The sequence below is a fragment of the Salvia splendens genome, chromosome 3 (assembly GCF_004379255.2).
Source record: "Salvia splendens isolate huo1 chromosome 3, SspV2, whole genome shotgun sequence".
In the NCBI taxonomy this organism is placed as follows: Eukaryota; Viridiplantae; Streptophyta; class Magnoliopsida; order Lamiales; family Lamiaceae; genus Salvia; species Salvia splendens.
In genome coordinates, this window is record NC_056034.1 from 17526238 (window position 1) to 17554185 (window position 27948).

At 41.3% G+C, this 27948-nt stretch overlaps 1 pseudogene; it reads left to right on the forward strand.

Annotated features, from left to right (window-relative positions):
• On the forward strand, positions 1-27903 carry LOC121796679 (annotated as a pseudogene).
• The last annotated feature ends 45 nt before the right edge of the window (positions 27904-27948 follow it).

The following is a 27948-nucleotide window of genomic DNA, read 5'->3' on the forward strand; positions in this document are numbered from 1 at the left end:
ATGGCTGAGGGTTTGGACCTCACATCCAGGTGAGTAGGCCACAAGGAGACCAATCCTACTGCCCAGGGTCAGTGTTCAACACAAGCTGAGAAGGAACCCAAAGAAGAGAAAGACGAGGATGATGGAGAGGAAGCCAAATATCAAGAAGAAAGGAAGCGAAAAGGGAAAGCCCCTGTCACGAAGAAGCCCAGCAGCAAGAGGTAGCGCACAGTCAATACTGGCGTAGTCATAACTGAAGCCGCTCAGAGAACCTCACCAAACCGTAGGGAACAGAGCGATAGCGAATACGCTGTCAGTGAAGAGTCAGACTCAGATAGTGACATATCTTTGGAGAATGAGGAGTGCAGTGAGCAACAACTCCCGCACGATCATCGGGAGCTAGTGCACCCTCCGGTAAAAAGATTGAGATACCGGCGCTGGACAGTGGACCTTACTGACGATATGGTGGAGGAAATGAAGTTATTCGACTCTAAGAAGCTGCAAAAGGTTTTTGATGGCAAGGATGAAGGGAGTAAGCAGGTTAAAAGCGGAAAGGTACTTCATATTCCCTCTTTAGATGAATTGGGTGCCCGCGAGCAGTTTCTCGCATAATTGCATGCGTTAGGATTCGAATGGTTGTTGGAGAATGAAAACTCGAATATCAGTGTTAGGCTAGCAAAAGTGTTCTTTACTACTTTCAGATTTCGGGTAACTACAGATTTGGATGACGTCTCTATAAGTTTCCGGTTGTTTGGTGGAAAAATAAGTATGAATTTGATCGAGTGGACTGTAAGGTTGGGAATATGCAGTTTGGAGGAAGCGATTGGGCCAGACTGGAGGAGCCGGAAGCGGGGAATCCCTCGTAGGCATGTTGATTTCGAACCTCAGGAAGCGTGGGAAGAGTTGATTCACCCGGCTTCTTGGGAATTTGCATCCACTCTTTCTCGCTCAATCCATTTCAATAACCTAATTCTACGCTTAGTCCAGCTCCACTTGGACTTCAATTTGCTGGGATAGTCAAACTCCGCGGTGAGAACATCAATGACTGAGTTATACCTACTGTGGTGCACGAAGCGCGGAAGGAGGTTACATCTTGGTTTCTGGACAGCGTATCAGTGTCATCTTATTGCAACCCACCTGACGAGAAAGCTCACTCTCTGCAATATCTTGGGAATGTTCGTCCGAAATAACATCATCATCACGGTGGCCGAAGACTTATCCGACCAGATCATGGTGGATCCTCCTGGTCTGTTTGATACACCGTTTTTTGTCCGAACGAACACTGTGTACATGCGCCAGGGGGTACCGCGTTTCTATGCAATGGGAGAAGAAGGCAGTGGAGGAGTTGGCTGAAGAGAATAGACAAGCTAGGACAGAATTGGCTCGCCTGACTACCGTGATGGAAGGAATTTTGAAAGAGTTAGCTGCTGGGAAGTTAGTACGAGAAGCTGGAACAAGCGGCCACGGAGGCCAGGAAGTCAGATCACAAGGCCCCGAGACAGACGGAGAGGAATCAGGAGAAGGAGATGCCGAAGAGTCGGTAGAATCTGGGAACAAGCAGTCCGAGAATGAGGAGGCACAACCGGAAGAACCACCTGCACCACAACCTGCCCCGCGAAGGAGCAGGAGGAACAAGTGACCAACCATACTGACCAGTTAGTTTTCTTTTTATTTTTAGTTTTTAGTTTTTCGTATTTTAATTGTGTTTTGCTGTGATTTTAGGTAGTATAATCTGTGTAGTATGTGAGCAAACCCCTTTCACAACACTTTTCCTACGCAATAGTCTAAGTGTGAGAAGTAAAAGGTTTGTCATTTTTGGCGCATGTGTTTATGTTTTCTGTTTTCTTTTTCATATGTATGTCAACTCACACTTAGCCTATTATATAGTCTAAGTGTGAGGAGTTTGTTGTATATATGTGTTTAGAATTGTTGGTCTCTGTTTAGATTTTTAACTCTCTCACTTAGCCTATTATATAGTCTAAGTGTGAGAAGTTTTTAGTATAAGTATGTCTTGTTGTGTTTTGGTATGTCTGTGTGTCAATCATACTGGCCATTACCTTTTTCCACTTCACAGCCTCATCTGAAGGCAGACACGTATGAAGTGAGAGGGGGAACGCACTGGCCAGTATGACATGTGTGCATTTGTGTTATCTGTGTTTAAGTGTTTGTGTAGTGCCTAGGTCTAGTTTTTTTTATTTTATTTTTATTTGATTGGGCTTAAAACTCAATTGTCTCGAACTGAAGGTGAGGGGAATTGAGGGAGATAAGACATGCTGGAAAATGGAAACCACCCCCTTAGTATCTCCTAGTCAGTATAGATGATGTGAGTATGAGAGAAAAGCCCACACTTAGAGCCAAAACACAAAAGCCCTCTTAAAATGTGAGTTAAAAGCCTAAAGTGGAACCAACTTCCACTAATTCAGAAAAGAAAAGAGTGGCTGCCACAAGGTGCCTAGGTTGAAGTGACCGTGTGTAGCAACACTGAAGGCAGTAGGAAACTCCCTCAAATATATATATATATATATATATATATATATATATATATTTTCCAACCCTTAGAACCCGCTTTCTAGCCATATATACCCAGATATAACCCCTAGCCCCTGGAATTGTGTGTGTGCAAGACATAAGGCAAGGAGGCAGCTGGCTAGAAGGATATACAATAAAGAAACCAACTGGAGCGAAAAGAATTGAGAAGCAAGGAGAAAATCGACCAGGAAGTCATTCCAGGTCCAAAAAAATAATAAGAAGGAAAGAAGAAAAATGTGAAGAAAATGGTCGAAAACACTTGACCACACAAAAATGAGAAGGAATAAGGGTGGCGAAGCCACACGACGTTACTGACCAGTTGGGTATCAACATCAGAAAAAGTCCAGCTAAGCAGAGATGACGGCCAAGAGCCTGAGCGCACACAGCTCCCCCACATCGAAATAAGATAGAGATTTTTGAACCTTAGAGCCTTAGGAACAACCACCCAAACACTACAAGCCAATAGCCCCGTTACAAGCCTTAAAGACCTTCGGTAGCCGCACGTGAGATCTAAGTCCAAAGCATCTGTGGTTCAGCGCTATGAGAGAATACAGTCCTAACATCCCCAGTGAGGAGTGAGCGACTGAGAGAATCTAGTGTTAAGCAGAGAGTGTGGGTGATCTTGACAAGCGGCAGAAATTCAAGGCTGTCTGAGGTCGGATTGCACCTAATCCCACGGGGAGGGATGGTTGAAAATATGGCCCAATTACTGTGTTTACTGTGTTAATGTGCTTAAGTATTTTTAGTTCTGTTTATGTGTATGTGTCCGTGCTTATGTGTTTTTCTTTGCGCCATAGTTTAGGGTCTAGGTAAGATAGAGTCGGTCAGGGGAGTAACCAAGCTAGAATTCAACTTACTTCTTTTGTTTGTTCTTCACGCTTGAGGACAAGCATGTGGTAAGTGTGAGCAGTTTGATAAGTCATACTCTAGGCCTTGGTTACTGGTCAGTATAATGTGCATAAGTGGAATATATCGGCAAAACAGTTGCTAAAGTGTGCAGGGAAGTGTTCTAGCCAGTATGGGAATGTTAGGAGAATTCAGGTGAAAAGGGCGTCAGGATGTTGCTATCCTGACCAGTATGCATGCTAAAAAGGCTCGAGATGGAGAAGAATGATTGCTGGGAAGATTAGCCGCAAGCAAGGGGGCAAAAGAGTCATTTCATGTTTGAAGTCTACCCTAAAAATCAAGGGAGACCTCCCTATAAAAGGAAGCCACTTGGAGAGAGAATCATCATCAATTAGTTCATCAACTCCTACACTTAGTTAGCAATCTCTCTTCGGTAGATCAATCCTTCAGCATTATCTTTCATATTCTCGTTCCTCGCCACAGCCATGGTCACTTGAAGATCATCAGTTCGCCGGAGTTCTATTCTCTCGTTCCAGTCAGCACGCTTCGTAGTGTTAACAGTTTCATCGCCCGGAGTGGCAAAAGAATCTTTATTGCTTTCTTAGTTAATCGCACTTTGTTTTCTTACGTTGGATTTGTTGCACTTTCAATACTTGCTTACTTTGAAGTCTTAGTTGTGATCCAACGTTTCTATGATATGAAGTTATTTTTATGCATCGGTTCTTGTTTGATTTCGTTCTTTTCTGCCTAGATAGCTTAGATCTAATCGTTACGGTAATTTCCAGTGTTGAATCGCATGTTTTCATTTCTGTAGTTAATCTCTCTGAGTTTGCAAGTCTAGATAGCTGTTAGATTTAAGATCTGAAATGGTTAAGTGTGAAAGCCTAGTTTACGTGATTTCTGCCACCTTGCATGTCACCCAGTAAGTTTAGTTGCAGTTTCGGTGTTTGATCTTTTGATTTGAGGTTTTAATTGTAGATCTGTGTTCATGAAGTTGTTAATCTGTGTTTCTATGGTGATAATTCTGGATTCGCTGATCTGATTTGATTCATGTTGAAGAAGATAACATCTCCATCCAACTTTGGGACCACTTTTGCTTTTTAACCACTTTTTACTTTTGTCCTTTACTTTTCAGCTGTTACTTTTCAGATCTGTAGGCGTAGTCACCTAACTACCTTTTCCCTCTGATATTCCGTTCAGCCTTTTATAGTAAACTCGTACCTTCCACATATTCCTAAACATCATGTTCCCCACTCTCACGTACACAAATGCCTGTCAAACATCTTTCACACCTCCTAGTCAGTAGAGTACCATCTTAAATTCCAGCCTAGATAAGTCTCAACCCAAAGCATGGTAGCTAACCAAACCTCTCCAGAATATCACCACAATTCCCAAAGAGCATTCATCTCTGTGGGATTCAACCCTTACGTCCACTATACTAGTCAGTAGAAGTGGGTTGAGGAATTATTGATATCACGTTCAGGCATAGCTGGGGTTCCATCCTGATCAGTAGGATAATGGTAGTTAAAGTAGTGTTAGTGGATAATGAGACATACATTATTAAATTGATATAACTTTCCAAAAATGGAATGCACATATTTTTGTGGGACGGACGAAAATGGAAAGTGCACATATTTTTGTGGGACGGAGGGAGTATGAAACTAAGTTATCTTGTCATTAGAGGTGCCCATGGTTCCAGAACAGGCGGTTACGATTTTGGAAATTTTCGAACCGTAACCAAACCGTAAGGGTGTTTCGCAGTTACTGTTCCGGTTCCAAAATCGCCAGTTTTGGTTTTGAATCAGCGGTTTTTTACGTTTTTTCACTGTTCCGAACTGCCAGTTTTCAGTGATTTTTTGCTATTCCGGTTTGGTTTCAGTTCAGAAAATTTCAAACCTAAACCAAACCACGGCTCTAAAATCGACGGTTTCGGTTCGAATAGATTCTTACTGTTGCGGTTCGGAACCGTAACCGAAATCGACGGTTTTTTGCTGTTCCGGCTTGGTTTCAGTTCGGAAAATTTTGAACCTAAACCAAACTAAGGTTCTAAAATCGACGTTTTCGGTTCGGATAAATTCTTATGGTTGCGGTTCGGAACCGTAACCGCCGGTTACAGTTTCGCAGTTAACTATCGGAACCGTAAACCTTGAGCACTTCTACTTGTCATAAGTTATGGTGTCATGACTGGACTAAGTATTTATATTAAATAATGATAAAAAAAAGTAATGCTTCTCCCGTCCCATGAAAATATGGGCATTTGAAATGACACATGAATTAATACACAATTGATGGAGTAAGAGAGATGAGGAGAAAAATAGTTAAAGTAGTGTTAGTGAATAATAGCACTATTCATCAATTAATGAGTTGTAATGGTGGGCCATAGTGGTATAAATTGCACATAAATTGATGTATATAGGTAATGAGTTGGGGACAACTTTCCTTAAATGGAAATGCTCGTATCTTTATGCGACGACGTAAATGGAAATTGAACATATTTTTAGGGAACGAAGGGAGTATAATGAAGTAAAAAATGACATTTATTAACTCCATAAAGAGATTCTCCCATCCCTTGAAAAGTAGGAGTATGAACTATTTACTTATTAGTCCATCTCCGAAAAGTATAAACTTTCTAATTTTGAAATAGTTAAACAACATGTTATCCCTACATATCATTTTTGTTTACAACATACCGCTAACTAAACTATTAATAATATGAAGCCCACTTTCTAATAAACTACATTACTAATGATATGGAGCTTACTTTCCAATTATACATCTGAAACGCAATTTTTCTTATTTCAGGGATCCAAAATATGCAAACCTCATGTTTAAAAGACCAATTTTTAAAATTCACTCCTAAAATAATAAAAAATTATAATTAATTAAATGTCTTGCGGCCTGTGCATGCGTCATTGGATTTAATATCTAACAAAAAAATGAATATGAGTTCTCGTTTAATCACACTTTTATATTACCATTGTTAAAATTGTCATAAGGTACATTAATATTTATATTAGTTTGGGTAAGTAGATAACTCATACACCACATTTTATTTATTTATATATAATTTAATCAATAAAAGATTTCGTGAAAATAAAAATAGAAAAATTAAACACAAAAAAGGCAATAGAAAAGTAGAGTTTACAAAACAAAAAAAATAAAATAAGACAACACTAGACTCACATTATTTTTCAATATATACGAGTTTCTAAGAGCATCCACAATCATACACTTAACTAAGAGCACGGTGTGGGTCCGGTCCCACTTTTATACATTTTTTATTTTGTGTTCTTAGTTAAAGCACAACACGGCCGGGCCCACTTTTATTCAAATACGTACACTTTTAGAGCATCCATATCCATGCTCAAAGAGCATGGAAGTGGGCCCGGACCCACTTTTATTCATTTTTTACTCTATGCTCTTTGTCAAGAGCACAACACCCACATCCATGCTCTTCCGCAAGAGCATGCTCAAGAGTCCCACCATTCTATTTTTCAATTTAAATAAAAAAATTTCCACAATATTAAAATATATTAAAAATAACAAGAATACTATTACAAATTAGTAAAAAATTAAAAATTACATAATTAAAATCTTAAAAAATTAAAAATTACATAATTAAAATTCTAAAAAATAAAAGTTACATAATTAAAATCCTAAAAAATTAAAAATTACATAATTAAAATCATAAAAAATAAAAATTACATAATTAAAATCCTACAAATTAAAAATTACATAATTTAAAATCCTACAAATTTAAAATTACATAATTAAGTCCTAAAAAAATACATCCGTGGAAATTTAAAGAAGACTAGCCCGATTGCGGTATCCCCAATTGTTGTAGGAGAGCTCGTATCATTGCGTGATGTGAATCAAGTTGCTCGGGAGTCATCCGAGACGTATCAGCCATACTAACTTGACCCAAAAGGACCCACAACGAGTTGGTGGGGGGGGGGTGGAGGCGGCACAAAGGGAGCGGGAGGTCGCGGTGCGGCTGTGGTCGCGGCGCGACGGTGGTTGGCCGTCGCCTGTTTCCTTCCTTGCGGCCAGAGTTGGGAACTGCTCGGGCCGGCGTCGGGGCTACCCAAGTGAGCTCTGGCAAGCTGGCTAGCCACCCCATCCTCGCCGGCATCAGATAGGGATACCGACCTCGACCGTTTGCTGGAGGAGCTGGAGGAGGATGCGACGCCTCCATTATACTTCGGATGACGGTGCACCTTCTGCCAAGTGTTGAGATGCTTGAATGGTTTGTAATGAACTGATTGGTAGGTCGACATGGCAGCCGTGATGATGTCAACCTCGCTCGTGCCGCTCCATGACAACCGTTGTTCTTGGAGGTAATACCCCTGGAACTTTTGGGTTTCATCGTTGGCTCTTCCAATGGCATTGTGCACCATACTCTCATTGCGCTCGATGGTTCCATCCGGTCGGTTGGCATTGAACCGACGAGAGACGCGCCACCAAATAGGCTTTGAATAAATTCTCCATCTCCCCCGTAGTGTACGAGGTGTGGACGTTGGGGTCACCGCGGGTACTGCCACGAGTACGAACGCAGACACTACGAGGAGGAGGAGGTGCGCCGGACTGCCCTCCGGTGGCGTCGGGGCGCTCCCTCCCGTGCCAGTTTTGGGAGCCCACCCGTATTACCCCTCGGCATCTTGCTCGTCCACCGGGTAAGCCCGCTAGCCAACCGGAATATGCGAACCTTGGGTTTGAGGAGGGGGCGAGAAATCCGTATCCAGATTATGGAATGGCGATGAGCCGAACCATTCGTGGTTCCATCCGCGGTAGTCGGAGGGTGATCGTCGGAGCCAAACATTTTATGCAAGAGTGAAAGAGTGAGAATTTAGATAAAAATTGATGAGAGAATTTAGAGAGAATTGATGAGAGAAGTATTTTGTGTAGTGTGGTGTAAAAATTTTTGTGTGGAAATGAGGTTATTTATAGATGAAATGTGAATTTTGGGATAAAAATAACAAAAAATAAATTAAAATTGGAGAAAAAATGGATATATTTTATTGGGAAGTGGGAAAATATTATTTTTTTTAATTTTAAAATCATTTTTAATATATTTAAATTTTTTTTAAAAAAAGGAAAATGCTCTTAGATCCCTGACATGGAATCGTTCCTATTCCTACACAATTGGTTGACCAATTCCTTATTTTGTAATGTAGCAATATGAGAAACTTGAATATCTAGCTCATTTTAATTTGTGTGCAATCTGGATTTATTCTTGCAAGATAGTTATAAATATACGAATATACGAAACAAGTTGTTGACCATTTAATTTTCTTTATAGAATTTCAAGAAATCGTGGTTGTTGCTAATGCGATTGCTAGGACAATGTTGGGAAGGGTTTATTGCCTATCTGCTAGAGCGAAAAGCTTAATATCAGTAGTTTTATTAGTCAACTCTTGAATGAGTTTTACGTGATTACGAAATGAGTAGTCCATTTATTTAGATTATAATTATAATTTCGGTGCACTCTATTAGTTCACCTGCTTCGCTTAATTTCTTATTATTAAGACCATGGTTATTGATACGTTCACTTATGCGTTATATACCTCTTGTCGAAATTTTGCTCTTTTCAACCAATAAAAGATCAAAAAGAAATTGTCCTTTTGTAATTAATTAGCTCAGCCAATTTCGACAAGTTTGTCTTTATGAGGTTTGTGGATCCAACCCACTGCCTATTTGCATAAAAAGGCTACAAATTATACTCCACGTTTGCATAGAAAGGCTACTAATTACATCACTTATCTTAAATATAAGTGAATTGATTATCTTTTAATATGCTAGAAAGCTACTTGTTAGAAAATTATTCTAGCCACTCGCATTAGAGCATCCACAATAGGGCGCTCTATGCATTGTCACGTCATCATTTTATCCTCCTGCCATTCCATCTGCAGTGGGGCGCCCTAAGCGCACCCGAAACATTTTCTTCAATTTGAATACTTAAATAACTACAAAAATTGGGGAAAACCTTTATTTCATTTATAAAATTAATACATTACAATGTGAATTAAAAAAAACGCAAACTCATCGACAGCGGTTACGGGCCCACACTTCTTCAACCAAGTCGTTCATGAGCTGCGCATGGTCGTGTTGGTTGCGCATTGAGGCCTGTCTAGATAGAACCACATTGAAGCCCGTCGGTAATCCTCGAGCGGGGGGGCTCGGTCGCCGTGCTGGAGGAGCTAGATGCACTTTCGTCATCGGTCCAATCGGTTATGCTCCCACCTTCATGTTTGACTATCATGTTGTGCAAGATTATGCATGCATACATGACATCGGCGAGGACTTCCTTGAACCAGAGATGGCCCGACCCTTTCACTATCGCCCACCGTGCTTGGAGCACACCAAATGCCCGCTCCACATCCTTCCGCGCCGCCTCCTGCTTTTGCGCAAATAAAACTCTCTTCTCACCAATTGGGCAGCTGATCGTCTTCAGAAAAATAGGCCACCTTGGGTATATGTCATCGGCCAAGTAGTACCCCATGTGGTATTGGCGCATGTTGGCAGTGAACTCGATGGCCGGGCCGTTGTCGTTGCATTGCTCGGTGAAGAGGGTGGATGAGTTGAGGACGTTGATGTCGTTGTTCCACCCGGCTACACTGAAGTAAGCATGCCAGATCCAGAGCCGATGGTCAGCGACGGCTTCGAGGATCATCGTCGGGTGGCTGCCCTTGTATCCACTAGTGAATTGGCCTCTCCACGCCGTCGGACAATTCTTCCACGCCCAGTGCATACAGTCGATGCTCCCTAGCATCCCAGGAAAGTCGTGCGCCATCTCGTGCATTCTCATTAGGCCCTGGCAATCTACAGCTGTCGGCTTTCACAAATATGTGTCGCTGTAGGCCTCTACAACTCCCCTACAAAATCTCTTCAGGCACTCGCGGCCTATTGTATCCCCGACGTGGAGGTACTCGTCGAACAGCACTCGCGGCCTGTTGTATCCCCGACGTGGAGGTACTCGTCGAACATGTCAGCGCTGGTGTCGTAGGCCAACTGACGGAGTGCAACTGTGCACTTCTGCAACGGCGTAAGTCCGGGTCTGCCGATGCCATCTTCCCGATACTGGAAGTATTCATCACGTGACTCCAACGTCTGGACAATACTGAGAAAAAGGTAACGAGGCATTCCAAACCAGTGGCGGAAAACCGTCCGGCCCCACCGTGGTTGCTCGGCAAAATTGTCTGCATATAGACGTTCGTGAGCTACGTCGTGTTCGCATGGGACAAACGTGCGACGTCGAATAGGCCTGCGGATCTTCTCTGCCGCTGCCGCCTCCGCCTCCTCGCATTGCATTATGGCTAAGCATTCCGCCATTGTGTCGTGCACGACTACATCTAAGGCTCGAGTCAAGGTTGGACTACTGTCCTCCGAGGAACTCTGGTCGTCGTGGTTCATTTTGGTTTGTGAGAGATGGAGAAACGTGAGAGATGAGAGAAATGAGAGATGCGAGAAATGTTCGTATGAAAAATAGAATGTCAATCGAGGTTTAAATAGACAAATTTCAAATTTTAAAAATAAAAATAAAAACAAAAACGCGTTGAATCGTCTGCGGCGCCCACAGTGGGCGGACGATGCTCTATCGTCCGCGGACGACGGACGATAGCTCGCCCGATGCATCAGGCGCGCTATCGTCCGCCCCACTGTGGATGCTCTTAGGCAAAATGAAAATGGTCTTCATGAGTTTATTTTAAATTGTGTGATATTTTTTATTAAAAAAAATACACAATCTAAGTTGTAATTGATGGATTGACTTATTTTAAACTTATATAACCATTATATTATATCCCTTCGAATATCCAATCCTATATTTTATTAAGAGTATGTTCAATTTGAAAGATTATATCTCATGATTGAATAAGTATTATGTTTGATTTATAAAATTAAATTTCACAACTTAATCCTAGATAGATAATCATATGATAATAAGTCATAATCACCCCTCCAACTAAAATGATCCCACTACTTAATTCTAGACTTAACATACTCACTAATCCTAACCCAACAAATTATGTTAAGCATAATAACACTTGAAATGTAGCAAGCGAAAGTGTGGGGTTTTTATATCAATGTGGCCGCATTTAATTTGCGTTCGAATACTTTCCTATTTTGAATGTATCTCGCCATTCGCCAAAATCACATTCAATTGAAGAAATACAAAACCAAAATTTAATCAAGGACAAGATACGTTATTTTGCAAATCCGCGGGACTGATTTGGGTATGTTATTGTTTTTAAGGCAAAAATACGAAGATATCGAGTGTGTTTGTGCTATAATATTTGAAGACGGTGGGAATAATTGTATTTGTGCAATCACTATATATATTTAGTTGCCGGCTATCAACAACCATTACTACTAATAAAATTTTTTTGGTAGCAAACTCATCCTTCTCCGCCACGATATGTTACCCTAAAATTTAGTTGGTTTCTCCCAACATGCTGATGCTCCTCCTAAATCCAGGCCTATGCATCTTCCTCCATCATATTTCTCATATTTTTGTTCCGATTATTTCTCCAATGGGCGGACGATCGCCTCCATGTCCACCACCACGTGAAGGTGCCCCAGCTCGATGATTCGACTCAGAAGGAGAACCCGTTCTATCGCCGAGTCGCGCTCTACATCGACTCGCTCCCCTCCCTCCATGACTCCGTCTACATCAACTTCCTCTCCGGCCACGCCCCAAACGACATCGTTTTGTCCCCCCGGTGAGGAGGAGCAACGTCGTCGCGCGGAGCTTCGTGCTGAGGATCAAGAGGAAGGACAAGCGCCGGATTCTCATGAAAGGATATGGGCTAGATTAGATTAATATGGATTAAATAATTATAGTTGGACTACAATTATAATTAGTCCATAAGCCCAACAATCATGAAACTCTAATGACTCTTTGTCTATATAATGGTTATTTATTCTCCATTGTGGGAGAGGAGAAATAGCGTAACATTAGAGAGAAAATACGTAAAGCTTTGTAGAGAGAATTCCTAGCTTTCTTCTACGGAGCAATTGTATCAGGATAGTTCCTGCATCGGATTGGATTGCACGTGGACCTCGATAGTAGTGGATTCAACTTGCAGGATTCAATCGTAGAAGAAAACAATAAACCTTTGTTTGATTAGTGATACAAATGTGATCTTTATATGCTTTTCTAATTTGTTTTTCGTTTTATTTTCTGTTCAGATAATATGTCAAACTTATCTTATGAGTGTATGATGGAAACAAACAAATTGACTAGGTCAAATTTCACGGAGTGGCAGAGAGACTGCCAAAAACTCAAGACACAAGGTGCAATGAGTGGGAGCTCAGCTATGTTTGTCATTGAGATAAATATGTCTATGAATAACTCACAATCCTGGGTATTGGATACCGCTTGTGGTTCACACATTTGTAATAATGTGCAAGGTTTAATTGACAGCAGGAAAGTGAGGCCTAGGGAAGTAGACCTACGTGTTGGAAATGGAGCAAAGGTTGCTGCCGAACGCGTGTGAACTTATAGATTGGATCTTCCCTCAGGACATAAACTAGATTTACATAAGTGTTATTTTGTTCCAGTTATTTCAAAGAATATTATTTCCATTCCGATGTTGGACATCGAAGGTTTTTCCTTCCATTTTGCAAACAGCAGATGCTCGTTTTCTAATAATGGATTGTTTTTTGGAAATGCCTCTTTAGAGAATGGATTATATATGCTTGAATGCAAACGGAATATTCTCAATGTGCAAAATAAAAGACTTAAGCTATGTAATACAGATGATGCTACTTATATTTGGCATTGTAGACTTGGTCATATCAATGAGAAAGGGATAGCGAGATTGCGAAAGTTAGACTATCTAAATTCATTTGATTTTGAATCATATGGTGCTTGTGAATTCTGGCTGAAAGGAAAGATGACTAATAAGCCACTTTCTGGGAAAGGTGTGCGTGCTAATGATGTGCTAGAGTTGATCCACACAGATGTGTGCGGACCGTTTCCAACTCAAGCAAAAGGTGGTTATTATTACTTCATTACTTTCACTGATGATTTGACAAGGTATGGATATGTGTATCTTATGAAACATAAATCTGAGGCCTTTGAGAAATTAATAGAGTTTAAGTGTGACGTTGAGAAACAACCTGGGAAAAGTATCAAAACTCTTCGATCAGATTGAGGAGGGGAATACTTGAGCCGAAAATTTCTTGATTACTTGAAATCGCATGGAATTCAGTCAGACTGGGCACCTCCTGTTACACCACAAATGAATGGAGTATCTGAAAGGAGAAATCTAACATTATTAGATATGGTTCGATCCATGATGAGTTTAGCTAATCTTCCTTTATTTCTCTGGGGTCGTCCTTTACTAACGACTATTTACATTCTAAATAGGGTTCCTTCTAAATCAGTCGAGAAAATACCATATGAGTTATGGTGTGGCAAGAAAGCAAGTCTTAACCATATCCGGGCCTGGGGTTGTCCAGCTTTTGATAAGAAAATGATAACTGATAAATTGGAAACTAAAAGTGAGAAATGTTATTTTGTGGGATATCCTAAAGAAACTAAAGGGTACGATTTCTACTGTCTTGAAAATCACAAGGTGATAACATCAATGAATGTGACGTTCCTTGAAGACAGTTATGTCTGCAAGGAACAAGGTCAAAATACAGTAGATCTTGAAGAAATTCAAGAACCACAAGTTAACAATGAGGATGAGGTATTATCCACTAGATTGGACAACAACTCAGCGGGAGTTTTTGATGATCTATTGGGAGGGGAAATTACTTTTAGAGAGGACCTTAGGGAGACTTTTGAAGGACCACCTCAAGACAATGAGATGCATCAAAGACAAGATGATACAATAGTTGCATCACCTCTACCTCAAGAAGATCATAGTGATATTCCTGAACCTTCTCACATACAAAATGAACAGCCTGAACCAGAGCAAAACCAACTCAATAGGCGTAGAAGGATTCGTCGTGCACCTGAGAGACTGAATCTAATGGTTGAGAACCAAGATGATGAAGTTGATTTAGATGATGATGAGCCTAAGACCTATACCGAGGTGGTGTCAGACACCGATCGAGAGAAGTGGCTTGAAGCCTTGATATCTGAAATGGACTCGATGTACTTCAACTTAGTCTGGGAACTAGTTGACTTTCCAGATGGGGTTTACCCCATAGGTTGAAAATAGATCTTCAAAAAGAAGAGAGATGCAGATGACAAAGTACAAACCTACAAGGCTAGGTTAGTGGCAAAGGGTTATAGTCAGCGCGAAGGCATTGACTATGATGAAACCTTTTTGCCAGTTGCTAAGATCAAGTCCATTAGGATATTACTTGCAATAGCTGCATACTACAACTTTGATATTTGGCAAATGGATGTCAAAATCGCATTTCTCAATGGAGAATTAGAAGGCGATGTCTATATGACACGTCCAGAAGGTTTTGTATCGAAAGAAAGGCCGAATGCAGTGTGCAAACTAAAGAAGTCCTTCTATGGACTTAAGCAAGCTTCGAGGAGTTGGAATATTTGTTTTGACAGAACAATCAAATCGTTTGGTTTTGTCAGAAGCAAAGAGGACCCATGTGTTTATAGTAAACGCGAGAATGGTAACGTTGTCTTCCTTATCATATATGTTGATAACATCTTTATTATGGGAAGTGATCGTTCCATGATGCAATCCGTGAAAGAGTGGTTGTCTAGTTCCTTTATGATGAAGGATCTAGGTGATGCTTCTTATATCCTTGGAATTAAGATCTATCGAGATAGACCAAATAGGATGTTAGGATTATCACAATCCACTTACATAGACAAGTTGCTAAGGTGCTTCTCAATGGAGAATTCTAAGAAAGGTTTTCTTCCTACGGGACATGTCATTATATTGTCAAAGAAGGATTGTCCTTCTAATGACAAAGAAAGAGATAACATGAAAAGGATCACGTATGCTTTGGCTATAGGATCTATTATGTATGCCATGATCTCTACTAGGCCAGATGTGGCCTATGCGCTTAGCATGACAGACAGATTTCAGCAAAATCCCGGTGAGGAACATTGGAAAACTGTTAAGACTATTCTTAAGTACCTTAGAAGGACTAAAGAATATTTCTTAGTATATGGTGGACAACCAGAGTTATCAGTTACTGGGTACACTGATGCTAGTTTCCAAACAGACCATGACGACTATAAGTCTCAGTCTGGATATGTTTTTGTCCTCAATGGTGGAGCAGTGAGTTGGAATAGTTCTGTCACGACCGCACTTCCTAAGGATAGAAAGTACGGTGAGTCGCGACTAATGGGGGAATAAAGAAGCGGAGAAGAAAGGGGAAAACAATCAAGGGGTACGTTATGTAGATCAAAAGATGAACTTTATTACCAAATTATAGTCTGAAATAACGAAGGAACAAAATTCGTAGGAAAAATAGTCCAACAGAATAAAGATAACATCAGAGTTCTAAAACTTGACGTAGCGGAAGCATTTGAGAGTTAGCTACTATTATGTATGAAGACACAATAGCAACCGGAACGTTATTGAATATGGTCTCGGTCCAATGCTCAACATCCTCCGTCTCCCGTCCACGCTCAACCTGCACATAGGGAAAACATATGCAGGGGCTGAGTACTTGATGCACTCAGTGGACTCATGCCCAAAAATACATTTCATCAATAAAGTTATGTCAAGCCATCATTGAGTGAAACTCGGGTTTTACTTTAAAAATGCCGAGAAACACTAAAATCATTTCCATAAATAAAAAGGTGTCTGTGCAGACAAATATCATCATCATCCTCCATCATGTACCATATCTGAACCATCATGTGAAACGAGAATGTGGCCACAAACTCGATCACTGGACCGCCGACCACAAAGGACGGCTCACGATCCCCATCAGTGCACTAGTCTGAGTAGGGACTCACTCCCTAGTCAGACCCGAATTCGTTAACCATCAAAGTCTAGTAGGACATTATCCTAGTAGACAATCAGGTAGGCAATTCCAAAACATAAAATACGACATGACATAACATTTAAACCACCCTTATCTCAACATATACATATCATTTCAAATAAAAGAGTTTAAGTAATAAAGCCCACCTCAATAGCTTAGAAATTTCCTTAAATAACTTCTTGTTCCGACTTTAGCGGGAGTGCGAACCACCTTTTCGGAAAAATACATAAAGTACACATCAATCTCAATAACGAAGACATTTAGAATGCATGCACTCTAATTAACGTTTTTTATTTCATTTTTTCGGTTTTCATGCATTTTCAATTATTCGGCGGCCGCCCAAGGCGTCGCGTGCGATGTCGGTCGGCCGCTTACGCCCGTTCTTTCCTCCGTTGGCTCCTCGTATTTTCCATGACGTCGAAAAACTTCCAAAAATTATTTATTTTGCAATATTTCTCTTCACAATTATATTTATTTCGTACTTAGGATAATATTATTCGCCTTTCGAAATATTCCGGGATTTAATTAAATTATTCTTTACGATTAAATTATCGGCCCAACATTTAATTATTTCCCTATCTTATATCTCCAATTCAATTAAGGAGCCCCAAATAAATTAAAAGAGAGCCCAACTTTAAAATAAAACCTCCAAATAAAAATAAAAGGCCCAAAACAAAAGTCCAACAAAAAAAACAAAAAACAAAAGCCCCATCACCATCTCATCTATATCTCTCTCTCACTACCGATTTCATCTTCTCTCCCTATCCCCCTTTGTTTCTCTCTTTGTATTGACGGAAGATCCGAGCCCTCCAGCCCGCCGCCTTCTCCGACTCCGCCAGCGTCAGCAGCGAGCCGTCGATGGTCAGACAGCCCAGGAGCGTCGTCGCTGCTGCTGCTCCTCGGCGGTGGGGGAAATTGCTGCTGCCGTTGCCGGTTCGTCCAGCTCGCCGCCGAGACTGCTGCCATCACACTTCGTCGCCGCTGCTGTGTTCGCCGGCTTCCTCTAATTCCGCCAGCCAGCCAGCCAGCGCCGCCGTCGCAATGGGGGTCCAGCCGCTGAGAGTAATCAGCCGCCACTGCCGGCTGCCTCTCCCCCCCCCCCCCGAATCGCTTCCGGCAGCCCCGAACTTAACTCGAACCACCCCGAAACGTCCCGCAAGATAAGTTCTCATTATCAAGTTATGTTCTTTCATGTTTTCGATTAACCACGGAGGGTGTTCGATTGATGATTGAGTTTCTTGTTTGAATACTTGTGGGAGACTTATGTGTGGGTATAAAGTATGAGATATGTGATGAGATATATGCTAAAATTTCATGCTTTGGAGATGGGTAGAGATTAACTTGGTTGTGGAGAAAACGAAGAATGGTAGCAACTTCTTCCACTTCTTCTCCTCTCGGCTCTTTCTCTCGGCACTCTCTCTCTTTCAATTTTTTTTGAAGATGTAAAGTGTATTGTGAGGAGTTAGGGGAAGGGATACATGAAGGAGCTTTAAGGATTAATGTGTGACCTTTGATTTGTAGGATTTATTGTGGAAGATGGAGAGTGGAGAAGTTGAAAGATGATGAGTCTCATGGAGGGAGGAATCGGCTAAGAGGGAGAGAAGGAAGAAGAAAAGATTTTGGGCTTGCTCCCACATTTTTGGAAAAGTATTGGGCTCCCTCACTTTATTTATTTGTTGAAATTTATAGGCCCAAAATGATTTATTTTGTTGTAAATAAATCAAGCCCAAACTTTATTTATTTACCATAGAATTCTTCTATTTTCCATGGCCCAAAGCCCTTTTTATATAAACATTTGGACTCAAATTTTATTAATTATTTCATGACATATATTAATTTAGTATTTAAAAAGTACGGGTGTTACAAGTTCCAAGCAAGGTACAACTGCCGATTCCACCACCGAAGCCGAGTATATTGCTGCATCTGAAGTTGCCAAAGAAGATGTTGCTTTGTTAGAGTTCGTTAAAGAACTGAGTGGCATTCCGAGTGCCAATGGTGCAATACCTTTGTATTGTGACAACACCGGCGCTGTTGTGCAAGCAAAAGAACCCAGAGCTACGAACAGGAACAAGCATGTTCCTAGAAGATATCATCTGATTAGAAAAATAATTGAAAGATGTGACATAAAATTAGAAAGAGTACTCACTGATGATAATTTGGCTGATCCTTTCACCAAGCCGTTATGTATAGCAAAACACAACAAGCACTTTGAGAGCTTAGGTGTTAAGAATGTTGGTAGATGGCTTTAAATCAGTGGGAGTTATAGTTTTATATGTCTTAGAAACATTTTGTGTTGAGACAATATTACTTGATCATATTATATGAAAATTTTATTTTTTATGGGTTTTGTGCACTTATTGGAATAATAAGTTTAAATGTTTGTATTTATTCTAAATATTTGTTTCCTTGAATTATGACTGTCGTTAATGGTGTGAGACATTAATGATATAGTATAATTCTAAAGTAGCCCTAACTAATGATCATCAAGAATGAGATATTGATGATATGTTATAGGTTAGCATGAGAATTGCATCACATTCTTCGAGAATGTAGTTGTTCTCACAACTATGAGATATTAGATACCCGTGATGGACACATGGTATACTTTGGAGAGTATTGGTATACCCAACTATTAAACTGTTTTGTTAAGTGTCTACAGTTTTTTAGTACATGAAGTATGTAATAGTCCTTAGATCTGAGGTCATTACACATTTTGTTTGTTGAGTGGTGTGCTTTGATCTTGTCCAACGCTTTGCCTCCCAAAGGAGGATTGAGACACGGGCTTGTGTTGGGTATATCATAAGATAAATGGAAATGGTAGTTGAGCCAAGAATGAGATTCATTCCTCGATTAAAATTTCAAGAGAACACTCAAATTATCTATATTACTTGACCACTAAGTCATTGGCCAATGCAAAGATATATTCAATTAAAGTAATTGAATATGATCAAATGAGTCATTTAATAAAGATGAGATAAAGTGAATGAGCTATTTGGATGACACATGACAAATCCTAGGCTCAATCGGGTGGTTCGTGAATGAAAGGATATTACTATAAACTTTGTGTAAAGGCTTGTTTACCGAATTCACGTAAACGTCCTTCATATATCGAGCTACGCTGACAACGCAGTCTAGGAGTTTTGTGCAGACTTCGATTATATCGTCGTCAATAATGGGGGCTTAAAGGGTCACACTATATGTGTATTTTGATCCGTTCAAGGGTACAAAGTTGGAACTGCGTATTATATCTAATGCTAGTCCAAGTGGGAGATTGAAATGATATGGGCTAGATTAGATTAATATGGATTAAATAATTATAGTTGGGCTACAATATAATTAGTCCATAAGCCCAACAATCATGAAACCCTAATGACTCTTTGTCTATATAATGGTTATTTATTCTCCATTGTGGGAGAGGAGAAATAGCGTACCATTAGAGAGAAAATAGGTAAAGCTTTGTAGAGAGAATTCCTAGCTTTCTTCTATGGAGCAATTGTACCGGGATATTTCCTGCATCAGATTAGATTGCACGTGTACCGCGAGATGAGGATTCACGTAAACGGCAACGGCCACTAGAATTCCGCCCTTTTCAATCACCCCGCCGATTTCGAATCCCTCGTGATCAGCCACGATTTGAAGAGCAGGATTCAGTTGGAATTGGAGATGTTCGCTCGCTCCAAGCAATACCACCCAAATTAGGGCGCGGGCGCGTTTGGAAGCGGAGCTACCTCCTCAACGGCCCCTCCGGCACCGAAAAATCCAGCTTCATGGCCGCCGTCACCAATTTCCTCAATTACGACGTCTACAACGTGAATCTCTGGCAGGTTGCCGACGACGCAAATCTCATTTCTCTGTTAACGCAGATCTCCTCGAAATCCGTCGTCGTCGTCGAGGATTTGGATCGCTACGTCTTGGAGAATCCGCCGAGGGTTTCCACATCGGCTCTGCTCAATTTCATGGACGGATTGCCGAATTTCCAGGACGAGAGGATCATGATCTTCACCATGAGATCCAAAGAAGGCGTGGTGGATTGATAGGAATTAATATGAGATGAATTCCTATTGAATATTTGATGAGTCTCGTTCTCGACCTTGGTTACTGGTCAGTATAAGGTGCTTTATTGGATAATATCTGCAAAATAGCTGCTAAAGTGTGCAGGTTGAAGTACTAAATCAGGAGGAAAGGTTCAGAAGGAATTTAAGTGAAAAAGCTGTGAAAAGTGTTCAAACTGGTTAGTATAAGCAGAAAATACACAAACTGGTCAGGATGGATGCTACAGAACTGGACACGAGAAGGAAGGACTTGCCTGGAATAATCACCTATCTAAAGAAGGGCAAAATTGTCATTCCACATGAAGAGAAAGCCATAGAAATTAGGGCAAGCCGCCCTATAAATAGGAGTTGGACATAAAGAAAATGGGGGAATTTTGACACCACTTCACTTAGGACTTATCATCACTACTACATCACTTTTGAGGAGAATAGCTCCACTAGCTCTTAGTTCCATCTAAATCCAGCAGCCTGACTTGAAGATTCCGGCCACCTGCCGGCGAGGAGCATCATGCCTGATTCATTCCAGAAATTCCTCCAGTTTCAGTTTCCGATTAGCTAAACAATCTTTTACTTGCTTTGTTTTTAAGATTTCTTAGTTTAAGTACTTGTTTTTTTTTCTTGCCTTTGACTTGGATTGCAGTAGCTACTTAGTTAGAACATCTTTTGGGTGATAATCTTGAATGCAATGAAGTTTATTGTGGTTTTATTTTGTGTTTCAGCTTGCTTATTATTTCTTTCTAGCTAGTAGCTAGATCTGATAGTTTTACGTTGATTTATGTTGTTTAAGTGCTTGAATCTGCTTTGCTTAGTTAGATCTAGGTTTTCTTGGAGTGTTTACAAGTTTTAATCAGGTTAAGTTCCTCAAAATGCATGGGAATCGTTTCTGCTTGCTTCTTTCACCTTGTCCCGCTGACCAGTTTGCGTAGATCTCAGTTTTCTTAGCTTTCGTTCTCGATTTCAAGTTAAATATTGCATTTACGAATTTTTAAGCTTGATCATTCATCAATGGAGTTTGTTAGATCTTATTTGTTTAGCTTGGTAAAGAAGATAATGTCACAATCAAAGAATGGGACCACTTGTGTTGCTTTTGTTGCTTTTTGCTTTTGTACTTGCATTTTTTCAACTTTTCTGCACACCCAGGAGGAAGTCTGGCAGCATGTCCTTTGATTCTCTTTACCTTTTGTCTGGCCATTTTTAGTAAGTTTCGTCTAGTAGTTTCTCACATGCACACTCGTACCCTAATTTACACACGCACTTTAATTTCTTTTATCACGCAGCATTTAGAGCCCACCCTGACCTACTGGTTAGGAGGGGTATAGGTTCCATTTCATTTTCCGACTAGGTAAAACTCAACCCCAAAAAAAAGCGTGGTAGCTAACCAACCGCTCCCAGAATGTCATCGCATGTGTATCTCGCCTACATCCATCTCTGTGGGATTCGGCCCTTACTCCACTATTCTAGCCAGTAGAAGTGGGTTGAGGTATTTTTTTTGTTGATAGGGAAGATAGACACAGACCCAACGACACAGCTAGGTCTAGGTACCCTCCTGGCCAGTTGACACACACACACAAAGTCATTGTCTCATATTTTCCCTCTATCAATATATTATATGAAAAGAGAGCACAAACGGAGGAAAATAGCGTAGATTGGCGGTTTCTCCAAGAGGGAGAAACGAATGAGAGAACGAGATTAATAATTTAATTATTTTCTTCATTTTGCTTGATAATAATAAAAGACTCCACACATATTTATAATATGTGTTGTACAAAAAGATCTCCTATAAACTAGGAAAGCAAATCAAATCCTAACCACTATGGAAAAGTAAATAAAATCATAATAACTAAATAATACTAAAGCATAAATAAACTAAATAAATATACGGAGAGAATATCAGCCCTGCTCCGTCCGGGGAGAATCTATTGAAAATATAGAGATGGTAGTAATTTCTTGTGTATTGATATCACACGGCTAAAGCCTAGTTATAGGACAATTTACATTGTATTTTTGGTAGTAAATATTCTAATTCTAGGCTATGTAATGGTGTATCAATTACACATTAATTGAGTATCAATCATGCACTAATTGCATATTTTCTTGCCTTATTCTCCTTTAGGTAAGTCTTCGTGACACTCCCGCTCAAGTTGAGCAACAGCATCTCCGATGCTTAACTTGCTCAAGACTTCCTTAAATATCTTGGGTTTACAGCCTTGGTAAGAATGTCTGCGAGTTGATTTTCTAATCTGACAAATGGAAATTCTACAATCCCTCATTCGATCTTTTCTTTGATAAAGTGACGATCCACTTCCACGTGCTTCGTTCTATCATGCTGAACCGGGTTCTCGGAGATGCTGATAGTTGCCTTGTTGTCGCAGAATAGCTGACTTCTTCTTTTGGAGGAAGACCAATCTTAGTGAGTAAACGCCTTAGCCACATAACCTATGTTAGACCACTCTTGATTCCTTGAAATTCAGCCTCGACACTTGATAGTGCTACCACCTTCTGTTTTTTGCTTTTCCAAGTGACTCAATTTCCTCCAACAAAGGTAAAGTATCCCCCAGTAGATTTTCGGTCTATCGGGTTGCTTGCCCAGTCAGCATAGGTGTATCCATCCACTTCAAGATCATCATTCTTCCTCAGCAAGACTCCATGACCTGCAATCCCCTTCAAATATCTAACCACCCCTAGTGCTGCATTCATGTGATGTTCTTGAGGTTTGTGCATGAACTGACTTATGACTCCTACTGCATAGGATATGTCTGGCCTTGTGTGGGCGAGATATATTAGCTTGCCGACCAACCACTGATATTCTTCTCGATTGGAGAGTTTTGTCCCATCTTCAAATCTCAGTCCATGGTTCACCATGAGTGGCATGTCTGCCGGTTTGCAGTCGAGGAGCCCGGTCTCTGTGAGGAGATCCAATACATACTTTTTCTGTCGCAGGAATATCCCTTCTCTGGATCGAAGCACTTCAATCCCTAAGAAGTATTTTAGAGCTCCCAGATCCTTCATCTCGAATTCCTGGAATAAGTTTTTCTTCAAGTCCTTTATTTCTTCTTCATCATCCCCCGTTATGATCATATCATCTACATAGATGATTAGACATGCCATCCGGTCACCTCTTCTTTTTATGAACAAAGTGTGGTCTGATTGGATCTGAGAGTATCCATACTTGCTCATGGCTTGTGAGAATCTCCCAAACCATACTCTAGGGGACTGTTTTAGTCCATGTAGTGTTTTCTTCAACCTGCACACATGCCCTTTTTCGAATTCATCTGAGTATCCTGGAGGAGCTTCCATGTACACTTATTCGTCTTTCTTTAATTCTCCATGTAGGAAGGCATTTGTTACGTCGAACTGATGCAGCTTCCAATCCTTGCAGGTAGCCACTGAGAGCAAGGTTCTAACTGTATTCATCTTTGCCACTGGAGAGAAGGTTTCCTCGTAGTCAATCCCATAGGTTTGAGTGTACCCTTTTGCCACCAATTGTGCCTTGTACCTCTCGATAGATCCGTCTGCCCGCCGTTTGATGGTGAACACCCATCGGCATCCTACTGGTTTCTTTCCTTCTGGTAGGCTGCATTTTTACCAAGTATTGTTCCTAAGAAGTGCATCCATCTCCTTTTTCATCGCCTCTCGCTAGTGCTGATGTTTCATTGCTTCCTCAGCTGATCATGGAAGATCCTCTTCATACAAGGCTACTTCAAAAGCTCGAGCAATCTCAGTTAGGGGTCCAACCGAGAGGTTTGCCATAGAGTACTTTGTTCTGCCACTCACACCAGCCTCTTCGCTTGTGTCATCTTCCTGTCTCACATGGTTAGTATTAAGCTGAGGGGTGGTAGCATTTTCAGGATTACTAACCTCAGGAATCGTGGACGGGTCATACGGAAAGGCTAGTTTACTGGCTTCGCAAGGTTGATCATGGGATAAAGGTGGCCCGGTAGTACCGCAGCTCGCATTGTCTGTTGGATCATCTTCTGTCACAGGACTTGGCAATGGCACTAGGGCAGAAGGCTGGTCAGAAGGCTAGTCTGGATTTGGGCTTGGGAACCAACTTACCGGGTCACTAACGGCTTCTGAACCCTTTTCCTCCCCCTGACTACTAAGTTGGGCATAAAAGTATTCGTTTTCCACAAAATCACAATTCATGGTCACGTAGAGGCGTTTGATTTTTGGATCGTAGCATCGATATCCTTTTTTATCCTTCCTATATCCCACGAAGACACACTTAACTGAACATGGAGAGAATTTTGTTCGATCATGGTTTGGTATGTGGATAAAGATGGAACACCCAAAAATTTTGGGGTCGAGTGTAACTGGTGGTGGGATCTGGTTGTGTGTAGAGAAGGCGTCGAATGGAGTTTTAAAGTTTAGGATGTGGGTAGGTAATCGATTTAGTAGGTATACTGAGGTGGCTACTGTTTCTGGCCAAAAGGTTTTGGGTACTTGTGAGTCGATTAGAAGGGCTCTAGTCATTTATAGTATTTTTCCTGTTTTTCCGCTCAGCGATCCCATTTTGCTCGGGAGTATGTGGACACGTAGTTTGATGAACTAACCCTCTTTCAGAAAAAAACTGTTGCATTTTTTAGTTTACAAATTCCCCCCCGTTATCGGACCTAAGGATTTTGATTTTTTAGTTATACTGAGTGTGCACCATATTGTAGAACAAAGTGAACTTCTCAAAAACATCGGATTTGGATTTCAAAAAATATACCCATGTTAAACGTGTGCAGTCATCGATGAATAACAAAAAATACTTAAATCCAAGGCTACCCAAAACAGGTGCTGGGCCCCATACGTCAGAGTGAATCAAAGAAAAGGTTGTGTCCATACGAGAATTATTGAGCTTATATGAGTGTCTATGGCTCTTAGCAAACAAACAAGTATAACAATTGAAAGAAAACTAAGTACTGGCTAAATTGGAAAAAAGCATACGCATGTATCCTATGGAGGGATGTCCTAACCGGCGATGTCAAAGCCAACCCTGTGATTCTGTTGGTCCGTGAGTCAGCATCGCAGTACCGGGTTGGGCCATCTTGTCTACATAATACAGTCCTTGTTGTTCAGTGCCATGCCCAACTGTCATCCCCGTCTTGATATCCTGTAAAACACACAAATCAGGCTCCATTAGAAGTTTACACTTTAATTCTCTAGTTACATGACTAACTGAGAGTAATTTGTGTGCTAATAACAGCACATATAGGCAATTCGAGATCTGCAGTGTTGGAGTGATCTTGATTGTGCCCGCCCCCTGGACTAGAATTATACTCCCATTTGCTGTCTGAACATACTTCTTATGTGGAGCAGAAATATTAGTAAAATCAGTAAATTCATAAGACATAGTATCTGTAGCACCACAGTCAAATATCTATTCATGTTCTTTAGGTCGTTTTTCAGATATTGATGAATGTGCAAGGGCTTGGAATATATTGTGGCAAGGGATGTTGGGGTTAATTTCCAATTCAGGATAATTCGAGGGTGTTCTCGCAAAAATACAGGAACTAGTGGGTGTATTTAGATATTTTTCCGAAGTATGTGGGTGTCTTTTAAAGGAGCATTTTTTTTCGGGGGTCAATTCGGGAATACTGGAAGGTTGGTGTTTCCTGTCGACATTTATGGGAATTCTGGGGCAGATTTGAGATATCGGAAAAATTTGAGTATATATGTCTAAATATGCTACCTCCTTCCCAAACCCTAGCCGCCGCTGCCTTGGCCGGTTCGTCACCGGTGTGGACTACTCCTCCCTCGGCTGTCTCCCTGCGTGCTGTGCCGGTGCTACCCGCCGGATTTCCGGTGTCGGCAGCTTGGTCGGTAATCGCAACCGCCGCCCTTCCATTGCCGTTTCTGCTTAGTGCTCGCGCCGCCCTCGCCTTTTTCATATCGTCCCACCAGTCGGGAAATCCGATGAGGTGGAAGCACCCATCCTTGGTGTGCTTCTTTCCGCCGCAGTAAGAGCACGTTAGCCGGTTTTTATCCTCGTCGGAGCGCCGATTCCATGGCCGATTGGCGGTGGTTGGTGGCTGATTTGGGCGTCCACGGTCGATGGCCGCGAGGCCAGAGCCTATTCCGTCCTTACCGGTTCCTCCAGATGAGGTGAGAAATTGATAGAGCCGTTGGTAAAGGGTCGCGTCTGTTTATCTCTTTCTTGATTGCATCGCATTTATCATGTAATGAGGTGAGAAATTGATAGAGCCGCAGTGTTTGCTTGTCCATCGGCTTCACTTCTCGTCGATCAATTGATATCCATAGTCCTTGGAACTTATTCCATATGGCTTCAAGCGATGCTCCTTCTTGTCTGACTGTGTTGGTTTGTCGGTGTAGGTAGTAAATTTGAAGTGGGTCGCCCCCGCTGCCGTATGTGATGGCGAGACCTTCCCACAGGTCATACGTCGTCTCATATTGCGATACTTCATTGATCAGGTCTGTGTCGATGTTATTGATTATCCAATTGAATACGCAGTGATCGCGTTGTTGCCATTTTGGAAAGAGCGGATCGGTTCGGGCGGGGGATTGTAACTCCATCTATGTGAGACGACAACCCTTTTCCCCCGATTCCTCGATCCATCAGATTTGACCAGAGAGGATAGTTTTCCCCGTTTAGTTTTGGTTTGACGGTGATGTCGCCCAATGATTCTGGGTGATGAGGGTGATATGGTGGTGTTGTGTTGGCCTTGGGTGATTCAGAGCCGGTCGATTTGAGGCTGCTCTGTTTTAGGTATTCCGCGAACTGTGCAGCTAATTCTGGTGGAAACGCCATCATATTTTTGGTGGATGTTTCGATGGTTTGGGTTCCAATGTCGCCGGAGTTGAATTCCTCCGTGTTCGACATGTTTGCTGGTTTTGCCAAAGGGTTGGGAAAGGTTTAGGGATGATGATGAGAATTCTCTGAATCCTTACCCGCTCGTGATACCATATTGAAAATATAGAAATGGTAGTAATTTCTTGTGTATTGATATCACACGGCTAAAGCCTAGTTATAGGACAATTTACATTGTATTTTTGGTAGTAAATATTATAATTCTAGGCTATGTAATGGTGTATCAATTACACATCAATTGAGTATCAATCATGCACTAATTGCATATTTTCTTGCCTTATTCTCCTTTAGGTAAGTCTTCGTGACAGAATCGACGTCCACATTTACTTCCCATTGTGCGATTTCAATTCATTCAAAACTCTAGCGAGCAACTATCTAGGCGTTAAGAAGCACAAATTATTCCCACAAGTGGAAGAAATCATCCAGAGCGGCAGAACCATGAGTCCCGCGGAGATCAGCGAGTTGATGCTAGTGAACCGGAGCTCCCCGAGCCGAGCTCTGAAGACGGTGATATTGGCTTTAGAGTTGAGCGCTAGGAAGGTGGTGTCTGGCAGCGCCACCACATCTCCAACGGCGGAGGATTGTGAGGCGGCCGCGGCCGCCTGGAAGGAGTCGTTGCCGAAGGAGCTCCGCAAATTGTACTCAATGTTGAGGTCCAAGAGCGTCAAGAAGTCTGCATCGTTTGAACCTGACCATGAAATTGTTGATAGGTGACAATTGACAAAACTATACTAGATGTGGTGATTACTTTTCAATAGATTTTAGTTTTAGTGAGCAACATTTATGGGGTTGGTTAGTTTTTATTTT